At 38.9% G+C, this 25,126-nt stretch overlaps 1 protein-coding gene and 1 pseudogene across 3 annotated transcripts in view; one reads left to right on the top strand and one right to left on the bottom strand.

Annotated features, from left to right (window-relative positions):
- Positions 1 to 25,126, bottom strand: part of LOC134227414 (uncharacterized) — a 351,756-nt gene that overhangs the window by 34,295 nt on the left and 292,335 nt on the right. The gene's annotated exons all lie outside the window — the stretch shown is intronic.
- On the top strand, positions 9,346 to 9,529 carry LOC134228202 (U2 spliceosomal RNA; annotated as a pseudogene).

The following is a 25,126-nucleotide window of genomic DNA, read 5'->3' as shown; positions in this document are numbered from 1 at the left end:
CCGATTGGAAAACAAGTGCCCGTCACGATCCGGCTCTCGGGACTCGGTCAGATACGCAAGGTACCTATACGACGCGACGTTAACCGAAACCAGCATCATCACGTTCGCTGCGCTCTCTTGCGAACCTTGCAGAAGCTTACCGATGAAGCAGGCGAAATGTTTTTTGTTCCCGCACCCCGTTTCTGCCGGAGGAAAAGCAAGCATGCTGCATATGCGTGGGTTTATCCGGTGAAAAATCAGGAAACAGTGAAAGTGCATTTTGCAATTTTAGGGTTCGCGTCCTACAATCCGTTCGGTTTCAAGCTGCGATTGGTTACAAATAAGCGCATTTGGGGTGAAATCCGATAATCGATTGGCCACCGTTGTCCCGCTGATGACGATGGTAGAACAACAAATGGAGTTTTAATTTGTTGGAAAGTAATCCTGGCAAATAAATTGTGCAGCTGGCTGGTTGTTGGGATGGATCTGTGCACTCCGTGGAGGAGGTTCCACGAATCCAAATGGTAAAGATTATTGGAAGTGCGTTCGATGAAATCAATTTACTAGAATCGTACCATTTCTACTCGATAATCCTACTTGCCACAGTCCCTATGATGCTGAATTCAAAAATAAGACATTTCCGACCGAGAAGGGTGCCAGTCTGCAAATCTCTCCCTTTCGATGTGAAGTACTACTACGTTGGCTGACAGACAAGCAGACAGACATCCACAAGCTTTTCCTACAGCGTACTGCTTCCGAAGTGAGGTCATCTATAGATGCGAGATGCACTTATTCGCTTGCTTTCACTTGCCGTATAAGCCAGGATTTTGCAATTAATTTCTTTACAATTTTCCGACCTCCGCCATGTGGGTGCGCTTCGTATATCAGCAGCACACGTCAAGCTCGTAAAGTAGAATTTTCCCAGCCAGCAGAGCGAAGATGCACTCACAACAGAAGAACTTCCTGAATGCCATACTGTAAAGTCGCCGGGTTTTCCATCAGCATTGAAGGCAGGGATAATAGGATTAGGTTCGCTTACGCTTTAGCAACACTTGAAGCAAATTAAAACTTTATTGAATGGCAGAAGGTAGATGGAAACTGCATTCGGGGAACTGCCGTGCGAGGTACGTACAGTCTCATTTCCATCGGAGTTCTACCCTAAGTGTATTTCGATCAACACACACAGAATGAGGAAACTATTTCTCGACCCTTCCCGAATCGTGGGTGTGGGCACGGCGGAGGGGAGAATGTCGATCCGAGTACAACCGGGACGGTGCTGATACGGCGGGAGAAGTCTTGGATTAGGAAAACATTTCATTTAGGCTTAACTCAGCACCAACAGCTGTTGTTGTTGTTGTTGCTTCTGCTGCTGCCGAGTGGGTAGATTGGTTTACAGGAGGCTGTACCGGCCGGTTTTATGTAGATTTCGAAGCGCAACGACAAATCGAAGTGACTCAATTTCTCGGTAGAATGTAATCATTCTCGAATCATAGCCAAGCGGAAAATCATTCAAAACAAATGGATGAAGCTGGGTGCTTTTTTCTCCTTTCTAACGAGAGTTCATTGCTCTGGTGACGACGTTAGAGTGCGGTAAAGTAAGGGTTCCGAGAAGTGAAGGGATTACTTTAAAGACATTTGGTTCTTGTTAAAGTAGCTCGTGCGGGAAATGACGAAAAAACGGCATTAGTTTTTATGGCACCCATTAGGTTATAAGTAAAAACCTGAAATTGACTTTTTAGTCGAAAATAAATAAATAGAGAAGCGTATGAGAGTTGAAGGTGAGGTAAGAGCGTTTGTAAATATAGATTCATCAAGTCGAAGGTCAACACAGCTCTATGATTTTTGACGAGCGGCACTAAATACAATCGAATTTGAAGAGACACAAATGTTTTTCCCGACGAGAAGTTCAAGTAATTTCTTCTCGGAACCGAATGTTTTTTTTTCAACCAGACATAGAAGAGAATTAGTTCAAATCGTGTAAAAAGGTTTTAAAGCAAGAATTTTAAAATATTTTTTTTCTAAAATGAGGTGGGAGGTATCAACGGCTCACTTGCGGGAGGCGACGCCGAATTTTTACGGATAATTTCCCAAATTCCCACAAGAAAATCTTCGAATTTCTAAGAATGTTTGTGGAGTTTCCAGTCGAAGTTTGGAGAATTTCTCATCGTTTCATTTCTTGTGGAAAGTCGTGGAAAATCGAGGAACTTTTCGTGGAACTTCGAATAATGTTTCGTGGAAAACTCTAAAAATTTACCTAAAAAATTCTAAAAATTTTTCTAAAAATTTCGAGCAACATTCCGTGAAAAACTCTAAAAATTTCCCGTAAAAATTCGGGGATTTTCCCATGGATATTCTGGGAATTTCCCGTCGAAATTATAAGAATTTTCAGCGAAAATTCTGGAAATCTCTCGTTGCAATTTTCTGTAAAAACTTAAGGTATTTCCCATTTAATTCGAGGAATTATTCCTGGAAAATAGGACAATTTTTCGTAGGGGTGCGGAGAAATTATTTTCGAAATTTGAGCAATTTTCCGGTAAGGGAAGATCCGCAAAAAATAACGTAACGCAAAAACTGGTCATTTTCAACCCCCCTTCCACCTACGTCACATCTTTTATAAGGCATCTCAAATTTGTGCATAGATTGCCACACTTCGGGCAACCCATACCCGTAATGCTGGGTAGACACCTTTACGTGGTGTGTTACGGGATAAGATCTACCACGGTTACATTGCCAGCTACAGGCAAATCCTGACCCAACGATTACCTTCCTCATTATCCAACTCCGTGGTACTTATGAGGGTGTCGCTAAGTCGGTGGCCTCTCGTTAAGTAAGTACTACATCAACACTTCCTTCCTCTCCCTAGTTACGGTGAAGATGGGCATGGCCAGGAGTAGTAATCCTCATGCTTTTGTTATTTTTGTTTAAGACTGGAATCAAGGACCACTCCCCTTCTTGATTTCTGATAGCATTCTAGATAAGGATCTCAAAAGTAAAACATGAGTATCACTAGTGTCCAATCTACGAATTACACCGTAACAATGCTAATGCTAATGCTAATGCTAATGCTATTGCCACACTTCGGGCAAACTTCCCTCTAAACGTTACGTGATTTATGGACGCTCCCTAAGTATTTTTTCGTGGAAACTTGAATAATTTTACGCGGAATTTTGAGCAATTTATCATGAAAATTTAAGCAATTTCCCGTAGAAAATCGAGCAGCTTTCCGTGAGATTTGGAGCCATTTTCTGTGGAAAATGGGTTTATTTTCCGTGGAAATTTGAGGATTTTTTCTTGAAATTCAAGGTATTTCTGTGGATATTCGAGCTTTCTCCCGTGGAAATTCGGGGAATTTTTCATGGAAATTATAGGAGTTTCGATTGGCAATTTAACCCTTATGCGGCCGACGGGGTACCCGTGTTCCTTTTTCAAATTCAAATGGTGATATTTCAATGAATTTTAATAGCTGAAAGCTGAAACTCGGTGACATCTAAGAACTCCATACAATGTAGCATCTGTGAGAAAATCACGTTCATACAGTGAGGAGGGACGTGGGGAGGGGCATCTGTTTTTTTTTACCACGTGGATGGCCGACAGGGTACCCGTGTTCCACTAAATTGATATTTTCATAACTTTAACAATTTTCAACCGATTTAGATAATTTTGACAGTTTTGGAAACAGAAACTCATATACTTTTTGCCCATTGACAAGGTTTACAGCTTTTGTCCATGGTTATACAAGAAATCTTTGAAGTAAGGCTTAAGAGTCTACACGCGTAACCAAAGGCCATTCAACCAGTTTCAAATATGCTACAAGCTCTTTGCGCTTCTTAGAATTGAAGGTGTTCACAGTATATATTCTGGGTCTCCAAAAACCCCTGGAGTAAGGCCTAAGTCATCCAAAAAATCCCTTAAATCAGATCTTATGGTCTGCTAACGTAACCAAAGGTCTATCGTGGAAATTCAAAAACGATACATGCTCTTTATGGTGCTTAGCATATAATGCTTTCACAGTATATGTTCCGGATCATCCAATGACCTTTCCTTAAAACATGTTTGCATTCCAAGTAGTTCTTGTTGCTGTCATTGATTCCAGGTAGTCTACGAACTCCATACAGTCAAGGTCTTCGGATCAATCTCCGTAATAGAGGCATTTAACGAAGAATAAACAAGTTGCGTGACCCCTTCTTGGTATATGTTTGTATTCTAAGTAGTTCTTGTTGTTGTCGTGGGCTCCAGGTAGTCTACAAACTCCATAAATTCAAGGTCTGTGGATCAACCTCCGTAATGGAGGCAGTTAATGAAGAATAAACAAGTTGTGTGACCCCTTCTTGATATATATATATATCTGTTTTTCATGTAGTTCTTGTTGTTGTCGTGAGTTCCAGGTAGTCCACGAACTCCATACAGTCAAGATCTACAGATCAATCTCCGTAATGGAGGCAGTTATCGAAGAATAAATAAGTTGCGTGACCCCTTCTTGGTATATGTGTGTATTCTAAGTAGTTATTTTCATTGTCGTGGGCTCTGTAATGAAGGCAAGGCAAAATACTTGAATGGATTTCGTATTTTTTTGTCGAAGAGACTTACAAACGTATTAACAGGTACTCATAAATGATTCATAATAAGCTACAGGCAGATAACTGTAAAACTGTTCCAACTTTCGAATTGCAGTTAAAAAGCATTGCAGTTAAATGACTTGCAGTTATCGAACGTCTGCTGTAGTTTTTGTTTTTGTCATGGTACTAGGTAGTCTATGAACTCCATATAGGAATGATCTGCAGATCAACCCACGAACGGAAGGCTATTGGTATATGTTTGCATTTCAAGTAGTTCAAGTTGTTGTCATTTGCTATGGGCAGTTAATGAAGAATAAACAAGATGTGAAACCTCATCTTAATATATAAGATCCTTTTAAAGCAATCCGAAAGGTATCTGGTTACGTGTGAAGATCCTGAGGCCTATTCTAGCATTTTCTTGGAAGACCATAAACATGTGCAATGAACGTATTCTATTCTATGTACCACAAAGGGCATGTACCAATTTTGAAACAAGCCAAAAGATCTCTGGGTACCCATGCAGATTTAAAGGCCTATTCGAGGGTTTTCTTGGATGATCATGAACCTATGCAATGGACGCAATCTATTCTATGTGCCACAAAGGGCATGTAACACTTTTGAAAAAATCTGAAAGATCTTTGGTTACGCGTGTACATCTTAAGGCCTTTTCCAGGGTTTTCTTGGATGACCATGAACATATGCAATAAAGGCGTTCTATTCTATATACCACAAAGGGCATGTACCAGTTTTGAAACAATCTAAAAGATCTCTGGTTACGCGTGTAGATCTTAAGGCCTTTTCTAGGATTTTCTTGGATGACCATCAACATATGCAATGAAAGCGCTCTATTCTATGTATCACAAAGGGCATGCACCACTTTTGAAACAATCTAAAAGATCTCTGGTTACGCGTGTAGACCTGAAGGCCTTTTTCAGGGTTTTTTTGGATGACCATGAACATATGCAATGAAGGCGCCAGAGGACTTATCCGAGAGATTTCGTCGATAGCGCAGAACATATGTAGTGATCACATTTGATTTCAAGATGCGCAAAAAGCATGTACCACTTTTGAGACAAGTCCATAGACCCATGGTTACGAGTGTAGACCTTAAGGCCTTACTCCAGAGATTTCTTGGATGACTCGGAACATATACTGTAAACGCATTATATGCTAAGTACCACAAAGAGCATGTACCGTATTTGAATTTGCATAATAGGCCTTTTGTTACTCGAGTAGATCCTTAGGCTTTACTCCAGAGATTTCTCGGATGACTAAGACCTCATTTCAGGGATTTTTGCATTACCCGAAGCATATACTATGAACACCTTCAATTCTAAGAAGCGCAAAGAGCTTGTAGCATATTTGAAACTGATTGAATGGCCTTTGGTTACGCGTGTAGACTCTTAAGGCTTACTTCAAAGATTTCTTGTATAACCATGGGCATAAGCTGTTAACATTGACAACTGGCAAAAAGTATATAAGTTTCTGTTTCCAAAACTGTCAAAATTATCCAAATCGGTTGAAAATTGTTGAAGTTATGAGAATATCAATTTAGTGGAACACGGGTACCCTGTCGGCCATCCACGTGTGTTTTTTTTGTTGGCCGCATAAGGGTTAAAAAAAATGAATTTATACAATAATTAATTAATAAAGGAAATTCAAAAAATTCGAAATTTGAGGAATTTTTCTTCTAAATTTGAGATACCTATTTTTGTTGAAATTCGAGCAATTTTTTGCAGAAATTCTAAGAATTTTCTGTACAAAATCGTGCGATTCCCGAGAAAATTCAAGGAATTTTTTGTGGAATTTGAAAAGAAAATTCTGAGGAAATTCAAATATTTACAGAATCCACACAGAATCTATTTTTAGATATCCATTATTCGTTATTGTTATCGTTGCCATTTCATCTTGTCGTGAGTCCATTGTGTCCATTTGTCCATGTCGAGTATCCAGTGATCGTTGCATTGTTCGGTTGCCATTTTAATCCGGGTAACGTTGAAGGAATGCCTCCGAGAAGAACAAGTTGTCAGTTGTCATCAGGCAGCCGTGACGGTTAGGCGCGTACCCTCAACGCCACCGTATGTGCTGCGGATCCGGCGACTGACGAGGGTTTGGTGGAGGAGCTGGGAATTGAACCCATGACCATTCGCTTACAGGGTGTTCAATAAGTACGAATACAAATGTTTGATCATTGTGTTTGTAAGCCCAATGTACATATTCTGTATTAGTATTGGTGTCAGTGTTAGCGGTATATATATACGCTATAGGATGTGTGGGATGTTGACCATCTGTCACTTGTTGTTTGTTTATTACGTGCGTTGAAAATGGATTGGGCATCATAAATAGCCATTTTTGAATTTCAAAATCATTGCGGCGTACTACGAAAATGAGGTTTTGGGGACGATTGGTGCCCCCTGTGGCCCGGTGCTTAGACGGAGATGAGCCCTACGTGTTCCAATAGGACGATAAACCTTTATACACGGAAATTGATATTTTAGCCTAATATGGGGACAATTTCATCGACTTTTGGGCTAAACTTTGCGACCTCACAGTTTCCAGATTTGAACCCTCTTAACTTTTTGTGTGGTCCTTTATTATGTTCAAGCTGTACGAATACAAGGTCAGTAACTTGGACCAGTTCAAGACGTAATTCTCAAAATCCGGAACGAAATGCCCATGCAGACCGTGTGTGCCGCTTGCGATTGGTTTTAGAAACGTTTGAAGCTCGTGAAGAAGTACAAAATAGAGGTCATTCCAAAAGAAATGTTACAAACGTTCCTTATGAACAATACTTTCAGTGAAATGCAACCGGGAAAAGAAATAATTTATTTTCAATTTTTAAACATTTTTTGAAAGTGTATTCGAACTTATTGAACACCCTGTATAAGGCGAACGTGTAGCCAACTACGCTACGGGACCCCCTACAAGTAATTTTGTAATTGGGAAATTTCTCGTCGAAATTCGGCGATTTTTACCTGTAAATTATGGAATTTTTCCATGGAAATTCGAGCCATTTCCCGTTCGAGCAGACTTGGAGAATTTCTCGTGGAAAATCAATTTTTTTTTGGAATTCGGGCAGTTTCTCGTGAAAATAGGAGGAAAATTTCGAAGAAATTCAAAAATACTCTTTTAGATATCCGCAGGATTTCGTGTTGAAATTGGTGTGCATTTCATTGGAAATTCATAAAATTTGAAAGTCGAGGAATTCAGACAGGAAATTTAAAATATTTGGAAATGGAAATGGAAATTCGAGCAATTTTCCGTGGAAACTCAAAGAATTTTATGTGGAAATTCGGGCCATTTTTCGTGGAAATTTAAGCCATTTTCCATAGAAGATTGAGTAATTTTTCGTGAAAATTTTCAATTTTCAGTGGAAATTCAGGCAACTTCCCGTGGAAATTCGAGTAGTTTACATGGAAACTCGGCAAATTTCCCGTGGAAAATAAGGCAATACACCGTGCCAATTCGAACAGTTTTCCGTAGAAATAGGAGGGATTTTTCATGGAAATATGAGGAATTTTCCGTGGACATTCGAGCAATTTTTCGTGGAGATCTGGGCATTTTTTGTGGAATTTCAGGCTTTCCCATGGAAACTCTGGCGTTTTCCCGTATTCGCATTCGGTGATTTTTTCATGGAAATTAAAAAAGTTTTCGTGAAAATCTGAGGGATTTCCCGTTGAAATTGGTGCAAATTCCAAAGTCGAGGAATTTCCCATCTGAACTTAAGGTATTTTCTGTGAAAATTCGAGCAATTTTTCTTGGAAATTCGGGCAACTTTCCATTGAACTTTTGGCATGAAATTTCATGGCATGCAATTTCAATTTTCCATGGAAGTTCGAGTCATTTTCTGTGGAAATTTGAGGAATTTTTCGTGGAGATTCTAAAAATTTCCCGTGGAAATCCGAAAAATTTTCAGGGGAAATTCGAGGAACATCGAGAACAAATAAAAAATAAAAACTAAACTCAATATAATCCACCTAGCGGTGATTGTGCCTTTCTCGTGTATAATAAAATGTTACGAGAAAAGCATATAAGAGAGGTCAAAATTGCACTTTAAGGAGTTAGATTCAGTTATTTTCATCAATTTACATTTATTGCGTTCATTTGAATGCATTGCAGTAGTTTTCAAAAACATTTTTTTTTTCGATTTTAAAATGGAAAAATGGAGAAAAAAACAATGTTTTGCCTTTCTCGTACACTAAGTATACGGAAAGGGCTTTGGGACAGTTCATCGGATGACGTTTGGTCGAATGACATTTAGTTGGAAGGACTTTTGATCGAATGGACATTTAGTCGAAAGTACATTTAGTTGAATGGAAATTAGGTAATTGTAAGCGAATTTCGGCCGCTATTAGACAATTTGATAAAATGGATAATTCGAATGCGAAAGCTACAGGAGATTTTTCATCTGAGCAAGCAGAAACTTCTGAAGACCTTAATGGGCTATAGAAAAATTAAAATCCTACAGAAATGGCAAGCTCAAAAACCTATGATATCATAGTTATTTTGCCAATACTTCATCGTAGTCGGCTTTGGAGCATTTCGTTGATTGACATTTAGTTGAATGACATTTGTTAAAATGACATTTCGTTGAAAGGACGTTTAGTCGAATGGAAATATTTTAGATCGCATGGAAATGGTTTTCTTATTCTTTTCATTGATACTTTTTCTTTCACTCAATATTTATACAATAATAAGTTCTGTATTAAATTCACTTTCAGCCTGTGCAGGAGTTCATCAAATTTTTCCACCTAAAGGATTTTGACACTTGAGCGGGGTATTAACTGGAACAAAAGTTCATTTTGCGTTCATCGTTTCTCGACCTAAAGGCAAAGTGTAATATCTGTTCTTGTCAGCTTAACGTAGCTCTTCCATAGGGAGACAACAAAGTCAGTTTAAGATTTTTGGAAACGGGCGGAATGGTTATGGGCATGCTCCATTTCCGCCACGGGTTGACCCGTTATTGCAGTACCGCCGGGATCGGCCCACTTTTTTGCCTATCCCCCAGAAGTAATGCTGGGAGGCAGTTCCTAAGGGAAATGATGGGTGGAGCCCAAGGGAATTTAGTCTGTATCACCTTCACTGGTCGAGTCCGACACTGCAGTAAACTCCCGTGTGGTAGCTTGGAAAGCACTAAATACTGCTGGGTCGTGCAAATAGAGGTAATAAAGTATAGAGGACGATTGTCGCTGCGGTTCCCTTTGATATCGTCCCCAAACATGTTGGGTACCTATCTGTCAAAACGTACTGATTTTTCCTTTGTTGACATTTAGTGCCCTATCCTCGCCAGCAAAAGATGTTTCGCCAGTGACGACAGCGACAAGTGTCCTCTATAGTTTATTACCTCTATTGTCGTGCATCAATGCATTACCCTATGTTAAAAAAATACGACCCGCACATACATCAGATTTTCGTAGGGGAATTCATTTTGTATTGGTCTATTGGACTAAAAATATTTTGGCCAGGTGGTATAGGTTCATCGTAGTTGATTAGAGGGGTTTACTAAAGTCAATATGCTGTCGATAATATTCACCGTTTTCCCATTATTATTTTTTTATGAACCCAGAATTCTTTGGACAACATTGGAGTAATGATTTTGTTATTTTTTGATATACAGTGAACGTTCGCTAATTGAGTTTTTTTTCTAGTTGGGGGTTCGCTAATTGGGGCGAAACCCAATTAAAAAGCAGCTAAACGTCAGAATGTGTTGTCAAAAACGCGTTGACGTTTTGTTTCCGTGTTTGACGGGGTCCTTTGTTCAATGCAAAGAGTAAACAACATTGACGCTTGCCAAAACGCCCCAATTAGCGAACGGCTTTCGCTAGTTGGGTTGAGGTCGTGCCCCAATTAGTGAACGATCACTGTACTGCAATAAAATATTCATTATTATTGACTAAAGTTCCTTTCTTTCAAATATCCATTCGACTAAATGTATCAAGATTATTCATTTGGAAATCCGCTTTCGACCAAATGTACGAAGATTCTTGATTCTATAATTTGATATCGACTAAATGTCCATTCGACTTATTCCAACGTATTCAATCTTATTCCAACGATTTATTATAAACATCACAGAAACGATTATACCATTATTTGGACTTGACATAAAAAAAACAGGATGCACAAACTGGGGTTCGAACTCACGACCTTTAGATCGAGAGCCCTTGTACTTAACCACTGCACTATTATTACACATTGAAGTTCAAAACAAGACCCAATCCACAGGAGTGCTGACAGTACTATTCTCATCAATCCTTTCATAAAGTTTTTCTTCAATATTTCAACTGCGGAGCCGGAACGACTGCTGCTGGAAAAAAAGTTCAAACTGGACCATTCCTTGGTATAATCAGCTTACAGAACATAAACAATTCGGATAATTTACATTGGTGTTAACAATTGAGTGCTTTGTTTCCTCGATATTTTATTCCTTATAAGGAATTATGATTCAATGCAGCAATACGCGGCCATTTGCCGTCGATCGTTAATCGAGGGCCGTTAATCGAGCTCAAGCTCAAGAATGGTGTTAAGATTTATTACACAACGGAAGTGCTACAGAATATCCTTTGGCCAAGCTTAGAGAAAATGTTCGGAAAGGACGATTCCATGTGGCATCTCATACACTAAACTTGGGCAAAACTGCAGAATGTCCTCCCAGTTCACCAGATGTAAGCCCATTAGATTATTTTGTGCGATCATATATGCTGTCAAAAAAATCGAGCATAAAGTGTTTTATTTTGGCCCAGTCCAAAACCATAGTTTTACGTGCGTGCCGCTTGCGATAGTTTTGAAAAATGTTTGAAGCTGATAAAAAAGGCACACATGCTGTAATTGATCCATATTACATTCACTTCCAATAAAAACAATTAGTATTAAAATCTGAATATCTGATGTGAAATAATCAAAGTTTGAATTTGTATGAGAATTGGACACGGTGTATATCATAATAAGAAAAATGCCCCCAGATCAGCAATTCTCTCTATTTTAATAAATACACACTGTAATGTTTACTTTGGTACGATTCCGAGCCTGGCCGATACGATACGATACGGAACCAAAGCAAATGTTACCAGGTTGGGGTAATTATAAACCATTGGCATGAGGTCCGAAACAATGGAGAGCAGGTGGAATTGGAGCAAAGTTTGAAACGGAAGTTTGGTACCCTGGAGCACGCAAGGTTTCACGCTGCTTGTCTGTCTCGGTCCGGCTTCGACCGATACCCTAAAATCAATCTACAATTTCCGCTTAAGCGCCAACACGCCCTAGAGCGTGATGCGGAAACGCATGTGAAGCCGTCCAAGCTAACTCTTTCAGGGCGGGTCTATCGATCGTGATCCAATCTCTAAAAACAACCTCAACGAAATAACAAAGTAGTTTGCATGTTCAAACTATTTATCTAAGAGGAAAAAAACTTCAGGTGGATATTGCAGTTTTGGCATTCGCTCACATCGTTTGGCTAGGTGTGTGGTTGCGTTTAGCAAAAGTAGCTATTCTGAGTTCGTGTGGATCCATACATTTTCGTTTTAATTTTAGAAATATTCTTAACCTAGCTATTGATATGCGCATTCAATAAATAAAACTAGAAAGGTCTGACCTGTATCGTTGGCAACCGTCGTTGCTTACCGCTACTGCGAAGATTCGGCGATCGGATGACCGCTTGCGCGCCGCTCGAGTGGCCTGCTTACTAACGTTCTATCCGGCAGCGGTAGCGCAGTCGACCGCTGGGTGCCGTAACGAGGTTTGATTAGTCTGGTGATGAACTTTCTATCCGTCAGCGGGAACACCGTCGACCGCTGGGTGCCGGAACGAGACTTGATGTCTGCTGACGCACTTTGTAACCGGCAGCGGGAGCACGGTCAGCCGTTGGGTGCCGGAACGAGACTAGACTTCTGTTGATGACGAACTTACAGACCGGAAGCGGGGACATAGTCGACCGAGTGCCGGAACGAGACTTGCTTTCGGTTGGTGATGAACTTACAGACCGGCAGCGGGAGCACTGACGACCGCTGGGTGCCGGAACGGGACTTGATATTTTCGTTGTCGACGGAACGTGACCGGGTCGGCGAGATGTTCGAAGCTGCAAAGATGTTACTGCTGGTGTGCCCCCTATGCATCCACGGCTTCAGCGCTTCATTGGTGTCGACTCCGGTTACACGTGTGTGGTGGGCAGATTGAGGTTATCGATGTGGATTTACAACGACCACGACGTCTTCGGAACCTAGCCCAACAAAAAAAACCTTCGTTCGAAGGTTTATCCTTTAATCTCACTACAGTTCGCCCGGTAGTGATTAATTTTCGTTACTTTTTCTCACCCGTATTTCGATTCTACACGTTGTTATCTACACTCAAAATAATTTTCACTTGGAAGTTACTGGAAAACATATGTAGATTTTTTCCATCTAGGTTCGATTGTAAAACTTAAATATTTCGTTAGTGATGGTACTCACAGCTCTCAATTCGCTTGAAAAATGTAATTAAATTTAAGTGAATTGAAATTTCAACAAACACATAGATTTTAAGTGAATTGGCATTATAGTTTGAGAAATATCCGTGTTAGTGATAATAATTCCCGTCCACTAGAAGCGGACGGGACCAAAAACAGAGTAATGAAATATTTATTTCATACTCACATTTATTTTTGTAAATTGCTCTTATGACATTTTTGAACAATTTTTCATTAGCGATTGATGGAAAACATACATTTCAGTCTGAGTACCCCACTCATATATTTTTCATACATTTGTGACAAGTAGTATTTACTAGAAAAGAACATAGATATTGTTTTCTACGTTTTAATTTAAATTTCACTACATTTCTTTTTGGTATGCATATGACATGTGAGTAAGTTTTATTAGACACATGTAAGGTCATCATAAACGTCGATTTTTAAAGCCTACCTGATTTTTATAGTGGAAATTAAGTGACAATTATTTTGAGTGTAGAGTGCCAAAGTGCAAGAGGCCTGAATTCAAGACAAAATTTTCAAAACGACTTATCTGCTTTTGTAATCAAAGATTCAAACGACGATTTGACGAATCTGATAGCTCTCCCACGCAAACCAGCACCATCAATAGGTAGGTGAAGGTTTCCGCTACCTGTTGATGGTGTTGGTTTGCGTGGGAGGGCAATCAGATTCGTCAAATCGTCGTTTGAATCTTTGTTTACAAAAGCAGATAAGTCGTTTTGAAAATTTTGTCTTGAATTATTATTCTTGGCTAAGTCTTATCATTCAGTTGAGAGTTTAGGAGAGAACTCGTCTAAAATAAAAAGGTCAAAATTAGGCTAACGTTTCGCGCAGCAGAGCTGCGTCCAAATCAGGCAGGCGTTACGTTTTCATCTTGGTGCAATGTTTTTACTCATTTTATCAGCTCAGCTTTTGTTCTTTTATTTCGATTCAGATAAAATAACGGTTATAACACAAAAATGGACAATGCAGGACTAGAACTAATGGTACAGATTAATAATCTTTAGATCGAGAGACCTTATATTTATATTCCACCAGACTATCATTGCATATGCACATTAGTGTGGTACCGTCATCTGGGGGAAGATGATCATTTTTAAGACAAAACATGCAATAACAATGTGTGTTTACATTTTAAATCGAAACAAATATTTTCAAAACATGTACTGCTATACGTTGCAATAATCAACAACTTTAGTTTTCTGAAATGCGTTCGCATTTATTAAAATAAATTAAATTATCACACATTTTTTGAGTAATCTGTTTTGGGGTGAAGTTGATCAAGACAGCTCTACTAAAATCATTATGACCTGTAGTAGTCAAAATACACTAGGTTATTTGTATGAATGTTGAATTCAATATTTGTCAATATTTGAAACGAAAATAGCGTCATTTATGACTATCTCTCTCTTTCTTCACAAAATACATTTTCATGATTATAATCGAAAAACTCGGATTTTCTACCTAGCGGTAACATTACTTGAACGGATAATATTGTTGACTACCGTTTCATAAAAAAATTAGACACTTTTGACTGACACATCAAATGATCATCTTCGCCTCAATGATCATCTTCCCCCCATTTGACGGTACAAGATTAAATGGAAATTAAGTATTATCATGTTCATTTCACATCGATTGTATCAATTAAACTATAGCCGGATAATATATTAGAACTCTATAAGATCTACAGCATTAAGGAAAATAGGTTTGTGAATAAATAATGTTATCTTATGCTCGCATTTTCTAACTTGTAATACAACAAAATATGGTAAAGTTTTCATTTTTAGGAAAATTTCTTGCCCTTAAATCGAACAATTGGGATTGGATGAATCGAAAGCTTATTCATTATACTTGCTTTATTCTCTTTCTTTTAAAATTTGATTTATATAAACTATAAAGCTCTGTATCTTTTTGGTGGTTTACAGATTAAACTGGGGATGGTTTTGTAGATAACTACGTAGATTTTCATTATAATGTGAACTATAATATTAAATCAACAAAAAAACGGTACAATACTTGATCATGACCAGTACACAGAAAGACACATTACAGAATAGGAAAAACATTGTAATTTCGAAATAGATTTTTTCTTAAATAAAATGCTGCAATGCATTAAAATTAATACAAATAGTGCTTTTTTGACCTTTCTAATGAATTTTTCTTACTACATTTTATGTTGCCAAAAAAATGCATCTTCACTGCTAGGTGGATTATTCTGGTTTTTTATATGGCACAACACAAACAATTAAAAACACCCTCCAAAAAGGCCCACTCGCGTTTCCTACATAAAAAAAAACCCAGATTAATCCACCTACAGTGAGATTTTGACCCTTCCTTAGTTATAAGGAAATTTTTTACAGACTCCAGTATTTAAAACGAGATAAAACTACTCAACTTCCCACGGCGATTCACCGTGAAAGTGACAAAATAATTGCCTACCCAAAGGCGGATGTCATGGGTTGAGTGACAACTCAACGAATGATAACGCACTGTACTTCATGCTGCCTATCTATAAGGCGCTCGTCGGATTGAATAGCGATTGTGACATAGTTAGTAACTATCGTAACGTTGGTTGCATATATTGTACTCGTAATTTCCAGAGACCTCGATATTAATTAATCCAGAACTAACTAAATCAGTCATTGATCTGAGCGAAACTCAATAGCGTTCAATAATAACATATATTTCGCCTTATCGATGCCTAATTTGTTAAAACTAAACTTGTTTAATACCTTAAAAATGAGTGAAATTTATATGGTAGTAAATTTCAGAATTTACACATATACGCACACATACATGCATATAAGTGGTCTATTATGCAACGTACACACCAGTCAAGCAGTTTGACGAACATTGACTCCGCCCCCAGAAAACGCTTCGGTTGCTGCTTTGTTTGAACGTGTGTGAAGTTGTTCGAACAATCATTTGACAGTTGGCGGCTCGGTTGGAAAAAATTAAAACGGTTTGATTTTGGTTTGAGTTGTCGGGGGTGGAGTCAAGGTTCGCCGAACATGTTTGAGCATGTTTAGTGAAGTTGCAAAAACCCTCATATATTTTTTGATGGTTGGTGCTCAAGTTGGTGCTTCGGTCGTTCGTGTGTGATATTGTTGGTCGAATAAATTGATTGTTCGTGCCGCTGTTGGTTAAACTTGATGGATCTTTGAATAAACGAGAGGTGGAGTCAATGTTGGTCAAACTGCTTGACCGTGTGTACGTTCCATTAGTGTCTCAAAACATGCTCACATTTGCTATCTAGCTTCCACAGAAGAAATTTTTGAAATCCCTTTAAATTTTTACGTTTTTGCTTTTCTGAGAAGATTTTTTTGTACATGCTTCCTCAATTAAAATCATTTGTTTCTTTGAAACAAATCAGAAAAATAGGCATATTTCCATATCATATCATTTGTTATAATTATATTTTCAATATCAAAGTGAATATGTTTCAAATACCATACATTTTATTAAATAATTCACGAGATTTCTTGATAGCTTAATACGTAACACACCTGCGTAACGCATACAAAGTGAAATTATAGACACTAAAAAATCGCGGAACACAGAACAAAGATTCATGCACTCTGCGGAAGCTATCTGTCCGACGACATGCGTAACCCTAGGCGAAAAAAACTCGATTTAGCAACAGCTAGAAAACTATGCTGCCAAAAATTGAAACACAACCGACCGCCCGCAAGGCTTACTACGATGTCTCATTGTCTGCGACAAAAATTGTTTAAAGGCTCCCCCAAACCTAAGCGATTTCACCGCCGCGACGGCGATAACTAGTCGCCGCGATTCTATCGTTGGGTCGCTGCAGGCAATGCTCTATTTACGCTTCCATACCAACGGCGACAGAATCGCTGTCGCCAAGCGCTAGAATCGCGTCGCGACTGTCGCATCGCGTGTGTTTGGGGGAACCTTAAAACCTAGGATAGGATGTGCCAACTCAATTGAGACTGCCTTGTTGTTTTTTATTCGGTGGCTCTGACGAGGTGCGGTCGCCAGTGCAGCCAAAGTAATTTGGTGCAAAATCTTCCAAATATCATGTATCGAAACTTGATGTTTTTCTTTCCGTTCCATTCATTATTGATGTAAGAGAAGCGAAAGACTAACAGAGAGAAGTTTTCGCTAATGTAAATATTTGTTCGAGATCGAAAATGACAGAAAGGTGAATCGTAATGCTTAAAATCAACAGTTTTAAACCTTTACAACCCTTGAGAATAATTAATATGGCGTTTGCAGTTCAATATAAACTCATTTTTTGCCAAAAAACTGAAACTCAAACATTTACGTATTTTGCTTAGGGTCTGTCTCATTTGGAGAATTAAACTTAAAAGTGACAGTTCGAAAATTAGCAAATAACCCGATAATACGAATGGCTGGTGCTGCCCAGCAATTCCAATAAGACATCGATGCAAAATGATTCGATATCTGTCAAAAGTAATCTTGCTCTGCGAGCAGGGTTATTTGTTAATTATTGAAATGTCACTTTTAAGTTTAATTTCAGTTTAATTCTCCAAATGAGACAGACCCTTAATATCAACTTTACAAACCTGCAACACGGCCAAACTAACAACATGCTGCCCTACGAAAAACGCGCCACCACCAATCGAAGTAATCGAATGTCATTTTCAACCAATCAGCAACCGGTACGATTGTGACAGCAATCGGTATGATTTTTACTGAAAATCTATATAGGGGAAATGACGGTTTTTGCAGGCTTTGTTCTATTATTGTCAGGGGGGTTTTAGTTGACCAAATTTTATAAAACTTGGCCACAATATGCTTTGGTATGCAAAGAGTGTTTAGGCCAAAGTTGAGCATAATTAGTTATAGAAAACCCCCTGCCGATAATAGAACAAAAATCCTTCCAAAGCTGTAATTTCCCCTATAAAATCTATCACTTCGTTGCTTAGGAAAAATAACCTGGAGTGGCCTCTTGGGTAAACACATGTTTAAGATTCAAAATTGATTTCTAGAATTGACAGCGAAACATATTTTTAACGATGGAAAATTGCCAGCGGTGGCGTGATATCAAAAACCGTTGGCGGTTGCGCGCACCTCTACAAACTCTAGTCCGAAGTTAAAAGAAATAAACGTAACCAGATTAATCAGCCGTCAGTGAAATGATTCGAAAAGATTCATTGATTTCATGGGAAGGTTATTTTTAACGAAGTTGTCAGAAGCACTAGGAATGCAAATACCGCAAAGCATCTCTTTCAAAACACATCAACGTTATCAACGTTTAGCCAACAGCAAACAACCAAATTGCTCTGTGGAAAATCATGAATTTATAGCAAGACGTCACTTCCCGAGCCATGGCAGTTTAATTTTTTATGATAAATCATCATCATTACTCGCCATTTTACACACACCAGTCTACTTAAATGTACGGCGAACAGTCTGAACCACTCCGAAACTTCGCTGCCTGTGCTCCCAGAGGATTGCACACTCCCGTCGAACTACACGGGCAACATAAAAAGTTTAACGACAGTTGAAAGTTCCCCATTCCGGGCAAGCGACAGCGATTTTTCTCCTCGCCACAACAAAGATTCTAAACTCCTGCGAGCAATCGCCTGGTTCCTATTACTTATCGTTACTCTCGCCGCCGCCGCTGCACTTTGTGGGTCTTCTTCGCCAAATACTCGCAGCAGTATCCAGCAGTGAAAAATCCTCATTGATCCACCTGGTAATTATATTGTCTTTCTTGTTATTAGTCAAAACGCCAACCTCTATAGAAGAACGTAAGAACACTTTCGGAACAAATTTAAGAGCTTACGATGGAACCATTTTGCCAGTTAAATACTATTTGTTTCTTTTAAAATTGATTTAAAATACCTAAACAGATATACACAACTCAGTTAGTCGAACTGAAAGTCAAATGCCACATGGAATCATAAAACGTTTTTTTGTAGTAATGAAAGTACAGCCTTTCGGTACAACTTTGTTGTACGGGAAAAGCAGAAAAAAACCAGCTGCCGATGAAAAATTCCGTGATAATGTGTCGGCACGTAAGGCAACCATCCACCTTTCCCTGGAACCGCACGTTGGCGCTCTCCGGCCCGGCCGGCAGACGATGTGTGCTCTCACTCGGCACATATGGAATATGGATGGAACTTCATCCGAACACTTAAACTGGTGCGGTGGTTCTATGGTCTGCCGTTGGCACCTTCCAGCTGGTGGAAATCTCCAGCTCCTCGTCCTTGTGGCTCCACCATCGCTCAGCAAGGGGGAAACTTCCCAGCAGAATAAATAGCATACTTTCCAAAGCAGCCTCTGTAACGCGGTATGTGGAGCTGAAAAAAATCGCATCATTTACTTGTTCGTTTTTGCGTTTGATGGCGAGCAAACACGAGCGTGTTATGTTTATGATATTCTAGTACCTTTCTCACCTTAAAGGCAGTGTGTGTGTTTTTGACTGGTGAAGTATGTGGTGTCTATCAGAAAGCATTGAAGCACTCGATTTGAATAATTTGAGTTTTCAATCAGTTTGACGAAAGATAATTAAACAAGTAGGTAGTCAAACAATTGACTTTATTAATATACAATAATTCTTTATGTAAATATCCATTAATCAACCGAGTAAAATGCTCGGATTACTGAAAGAAATTTAACCAACATGTAAAACCACTTGCACCTCCAACCATAAAGTGTACCAATAAGAGTCCAACAAGCACAAATTAATCTCTGCGATTCGGTTACGCACTTCAGCTCATCATTCCACCCTAAGAACACATCGTAACTTAAGAACTCAGAAATAAAAAGTAAAGTTATTTTATTTATTGAACTTCACCCGCATTCTCATGTAATATTCACGAGAAGGGGTTTCGATTTCCTCATATTATTTGTTATTTTCAACCTCTATCACATCTAACCAAACTCTATCCAACTTCTTCACTTCAATATTATTAAAGTTCTTTTTCTGCTACCAAACCAAACAAACCAAAATATCATCCACTCTCAATTTCACTCTATTTAGGGATCTACTTGACGATAAAACTTTCGGACGAACGCTTTGCGGTAACTTATTGATTCCGACCAAATAATGGTTTTGTCCCCGTATAGAGCAAACGGAAAAGCGGAATGAAAAACGAATTGTTGTTGTGGATCTTTCCGAGCAAGAGGGGCAATACCTTGGCAACAACAAAACGGGTGTGTCAAGGACTTATTTATGTGTTATTTGTTCGATGGAGTGGAACAAATTTCTCCTCACATCTTCAGAGCAAATGTGCGTAGTCGATGCGTAGAGCGATCGATATCTCGGGCCCATCAGCCAGGGCCACGGGACCGAGACGCGCAATATTTATCCCGGCTGCTGCTCAGATGCCGTGGATACAGAAGAAGGACCGGAAACGATTCAACAGTTTGCTATCGCACAAACTGTGCACACACATTTGAAATTATATTCTTGGTGAATAGGAAATGTCTTTCCCGAATGTGTCTAGGCGTTCAGAGGGGATCGGGTTCGGGATCGTTTCATCCGCTTATCTTACCCCGTCCCCGTGCTGCCCAGTATATTTATCGAGTGGAAGTGTGTTCAAAGACCAGCGAAAATAATGCCATCCCGGTGCAATAATATACCGATAATAGTCGGCGTCGGCAGAAAAGCAACAAAAAAAAAAGGATTCGCTTGGCTGTAGGTACCCAACCGAAGGCAAGTCCTCGAAAAGGATCCTTCGCTGTTGAAGAATGCCACTTGAAGGAGAACGGATTGGGGTGCGACGAATTCAATAACTCCGGTTTTGGTGATAATGAGTACGATGATGATTTCCACTTTTCTTTCGCCGTATCTTGGAGCTGATGTTGATGGGAGAAGAACTTTTCTCAGGTTATTCGCCTTTCAGTGTTTTATTCATCAGATTGCATTGAAACCTTTTGAATGAAAATGACTTTTAACCTTTTTTCATCATCCACGCCGAAAAAGTATGTTTATGGATCAGAAAGACAATTTTACCTAAATCTCCTAAAGGTGTTCGTAATTCCGTCAAGATTATAAACCCAAACATGATAAAACCAACTCCCACAGTCATACCGCAAATGTAAATAAATATTGCACAAACCGAGGTTGAATCATGAATTTTATTGCTGGCCAATTTAAACCCAGAGCTAGCAAACCTGCACTGAGTCCTGCTTTCCATGATGTACATGTCGTAGCCAGAACGCAAGTACACACATACCGGTCCCCGATATCGATTGGGGATATGATAAACGCTTAAACTGTGTTCGATACCAAACATTCCCGTACCGTCGTCGGTTCCGTTACAAACATTCACGAGAAGGGAAGGTGGCCTATGTTGGCAGTTTCCGCATTTGATATCTCACTAAAGGATCCGATGGACGAGAGCTGGGGTAGTTCTTCGGTTTGATGATAATCTTTTATCTTTTTCTATATAATAAAAATGAAATGGTCTGTGTTCGTATCCGCAAAACTCGAAAACGGCTGGACGGATTTTCTTCATTATTCAGCAGATACCGTGCGGGACCGAAATCCGTACAGCATCGAAATCCGTCCACCTCATGAGATATCAATGAATTTAAGGGTGTTAAAGGTAATTAATGTAGAAATAATTTATCTTATCCTGTTCAGATACTTGGCAGTAAGCTTCTAGGGGAAAGAAATGGAAAGAAGGCTTTGAAAATAAAACAGCAAAAATCAAAAACAAATCGCCACCCACCAAACGCGGGGTTTTTGCCGCCATTTTGTTTTCGAGTAGAGCATAATTGCACCAAAAGTAACTGTGTTTTAATTGCTTATTGCGAATCATTACATTAGATAAGCGGAATACAAATCGAAGGGATCGCTTCTCAAGGTGCGTTTCGCACTATTTACAGTGTTAGTTCAGTCAATCAGATTGCTTCAATTTAAATATTTACACGCAGCGAAATTGTGTACGGTTGAACTAATGATAAATATTGTTGATTTCAATAATCGTTTTATTGTTGAATCAACAATATTTGATTATTGTTTCTACAGTGATCCCGGATTGGAACAACAATATAAATTTAACTTCAACAATATTTCTTTTTGTTTCAAACTTGCCTAAATTTTAGGCAGCGTGTGTTTTTCTACGTGTACAAAAAAAGATAACAATAATAATTTTTAGATTCGAAAGTGAACAGAACGAAAAAAATAAAAAACGTTAACAGCAAATGAAAAAATAAGAGTTGGAGAAAAAAGCGACTAATAATTCAGTTTGACAACGAAATATGTAAGTTTAATTGATAAAATTGAATTCAATTTAAATCGTACTAAGCATATTTTTTATTTGCAGAGTATTCTTAATAACGGGTAATATGGGAAGAGATGGTGAAGATGGCTTCCAGCTCCGAAATCGGAAAGTTTCCAAGTTTGAACAAGTTGGAAAATTAGGTAAAATTTTTGTAATTTTCGTTAAACAACAAATCACTTACAATAAAGTCACTTTAGAACTAGATATTCCCTTATTTTCAGGGCGGAGGAGGAGGATCTCCGTATATCGCAAAAAAAACAACAGATTCAACAGCAAAAACGAAAATTCAATCATGGAATATGTTGAAACAATAAAGTTTCAACTGGTACGTTTATTTGTTTCATTTATTTTCCCTTAAAAAAAAAGTAATCAGAGAAATCCAATATTATTATTTCGAAAATATTCTATTGTTGAATCAATCTCTAAATATTTTTGAAACAATAATTCGCTGATATTGTTTCAACAATAATATTGTTGATTCTACAATATTGCGACTCAAACCTTGACACGTTTTGATTGTAAAAACAATAATATTATGGATTAATTCAAACGATAAATATTATTAGCCCTGAGTTAACAATATTTATTGTTGAATTCGATCCAGAATATTGTTGTTTTTACAATACTTTTTTGTGCGTGTAGTTAAATAATAGCTGTACGGATTTTGATCCTTTGATTCGAAATCCGTCCACGGTGTACGGATTTCGAGTCGGGAGTAGTAGATTTTATATATTATTTTATCATGTTTTTCGTAGTTTTTAATGAGTAAATGTGGAACACTTCAAAACTAGAAGCCTTCATGCTCCTGTGTCAGTGACAAACGTTTTATTTACATTCGATTCCTATTTGCTAATGACTTTTTCATATACTAAGGTGCTTAAGTGTACGGATTTCGATGCCCCACGGTATGTTTGTTATCCTTCCGACGGGTTTATATGATATTTCCTTATGTGAAAATCACGGTTTGGTTGAGTACCTAAATCGTGAAAAACTAAAATTGCGATTCGTATGGGCATTTTGCATGGGCTGTTAACAACGCGCATTTTCGCCTACTATGCAGGACAACGTCTGCCGGGTCAACTAGCTACCAATAAACGCAAAGGCGCATCGAAGTTGTCTCACAATGCGTGATTGAAGGTTAGTTGAAGGTGTTGAAAGTAAACAATTCTTAAAATGCATTATCATATTTCCAATGGTTTACGAAACCCGATAAATTTTGAAATTTCATATATTTTGTTCATGGTCAGGAAAATACATGCATTTTAACGGGGTTTGGAAAATCTTTATCTTTATGGATAAGTTAGTAACGTCATCGATGGTGACAATGGGTCTACATGGGGTGAGAATGGGTCATCGCTCTCACCGAGTGTCGGATAACAAAATCGTTCAAAATAGTCTCTTATAATTTATGTTTTCTTGTCCTCAGATACATGCAATCTGTTCTGCAAGCATTCTAAGTAGTTTAAACAGTGACCCATGTTACCCCCGACGGGCGAGGGTACCTCTAATCCGTAGTTAAGGTATTACGTTAAGAAAGAATTATTTATTTTTATTATAATTCATTCGACAACAGTCTACATGTATAAAATTAGGTTTTAAACTGACGTGGCTACTTTGTCCTGTAGTGGATCTGCTTGGGCTAAAGCCAGTATTAGATAGCTGAAACTCGCTGACTTTGAAACTTCAATGACTTGCTCTTCACTCTCTCACTCATGTGTCCTGAGCACCCCTAGAGGTAAAAAGGGTCAACATAAAAGATCTTTATCCTGGGGGCTGCTCACTTTAGCCTTGACCTGGGCCTAGGTCGGATTCCTGTCGACTTCCTTTTTTTCTTTGTTGAGGCTACGTCGGCATGAGCGACTGAGGCCAGAGATAATCATGCCAGAATTATAAAACGCAAACATCGGTTGATGAATACTTGTAGTTTCTTCGCGATCGCCAGATTTCACGATAAAGTTGAATATTCGAAATTTGCCTTCTTTATCCGTGCTCATCGATGCTATATCGATCTTGGTTCCGCCGTCCGTCGCTAACTGGCTACCAAGATATCGCCCTTCAGGAAACCAAGAAGAACAAAAACATCGTACTACCGAATTTTGTTTGCTAGCTTCAGACGGTTTCTACAATCGAATAACGATATTGTCCGAATATAACGAATATTGATAACACGGAGTTGGCCTTGTTATTTTTCGAGTGTTTGCAAATCGATACCACCTGTGTCAATATATGTCGCGAAGGATTCTCGTAGCACGCTCGGCTGTTCCATCGCCGAAACTTCGAAACAGTGGCTTAGCAAACAGGGGCTTAGCTTGGATGACGGCAATGGTTAGAACATCGGCAATCCACGTCATGCTCTGCTCCGAAAGAGCGATTCAACGATTCATCTGGCGAACACTGACGGACACGCATAACAGTGATCACTTCCTGATAGTGGTATTTATCGCGGGATGGCCACACTTGCAAATGACACGACGAAAATAGTTCTTCAATCAAGCTATCTTGTCATTGTACAAACGTATCGCCATCGAAACCATATATCCAAACGTCGAATGGGATTTCGACAGCTTCTCAGAGCCATAAAAGCAGTTTAACACGAACTTGCGGACGTTTTCGACCAAAAGCACTACCATGGAGGTGTCCCGAAGCAAATGTGGAAATTCGGTGGTGAAGAGAATGTTAAAGATTCCTTTGACGCCTGTAAAAAATGCCCTTGACCAACCCGAGGCACTGGTGATGTTCCAGGAAGCCATGTCATCGGAACGAAAGGCAATTAACTAAGTGAAGCAACAGTCGTGGGAAAATTTCGTGGAGAAGCCTCAGAGGACACATCGAAGGCACATGCCACCACCTGGTGGGGTGGAATACTGCGCACTCTAAAGTTATGGGCGGATACGTGTTGA

The sequence above is a fragment of the Armigeres subalbatus genome, chromosome 3 (genome assembly GCF_024139115.2).
Source record: "Armigeres subalbatus isolate Guangzhou_Male chromosome 3, GZ_Asu_2, whole genome shotgun sequence".
In the NCBI taxonomy this organism is placed as follows: Eukaryota; Metazoa; Arthropoda; class Insecta; order Diptera; family Culicidae; genus Armigeres; species Armigeres subalbatus.
This window is presented reverse-complemented; position numbering and strand designations above follow the sequence as displayed.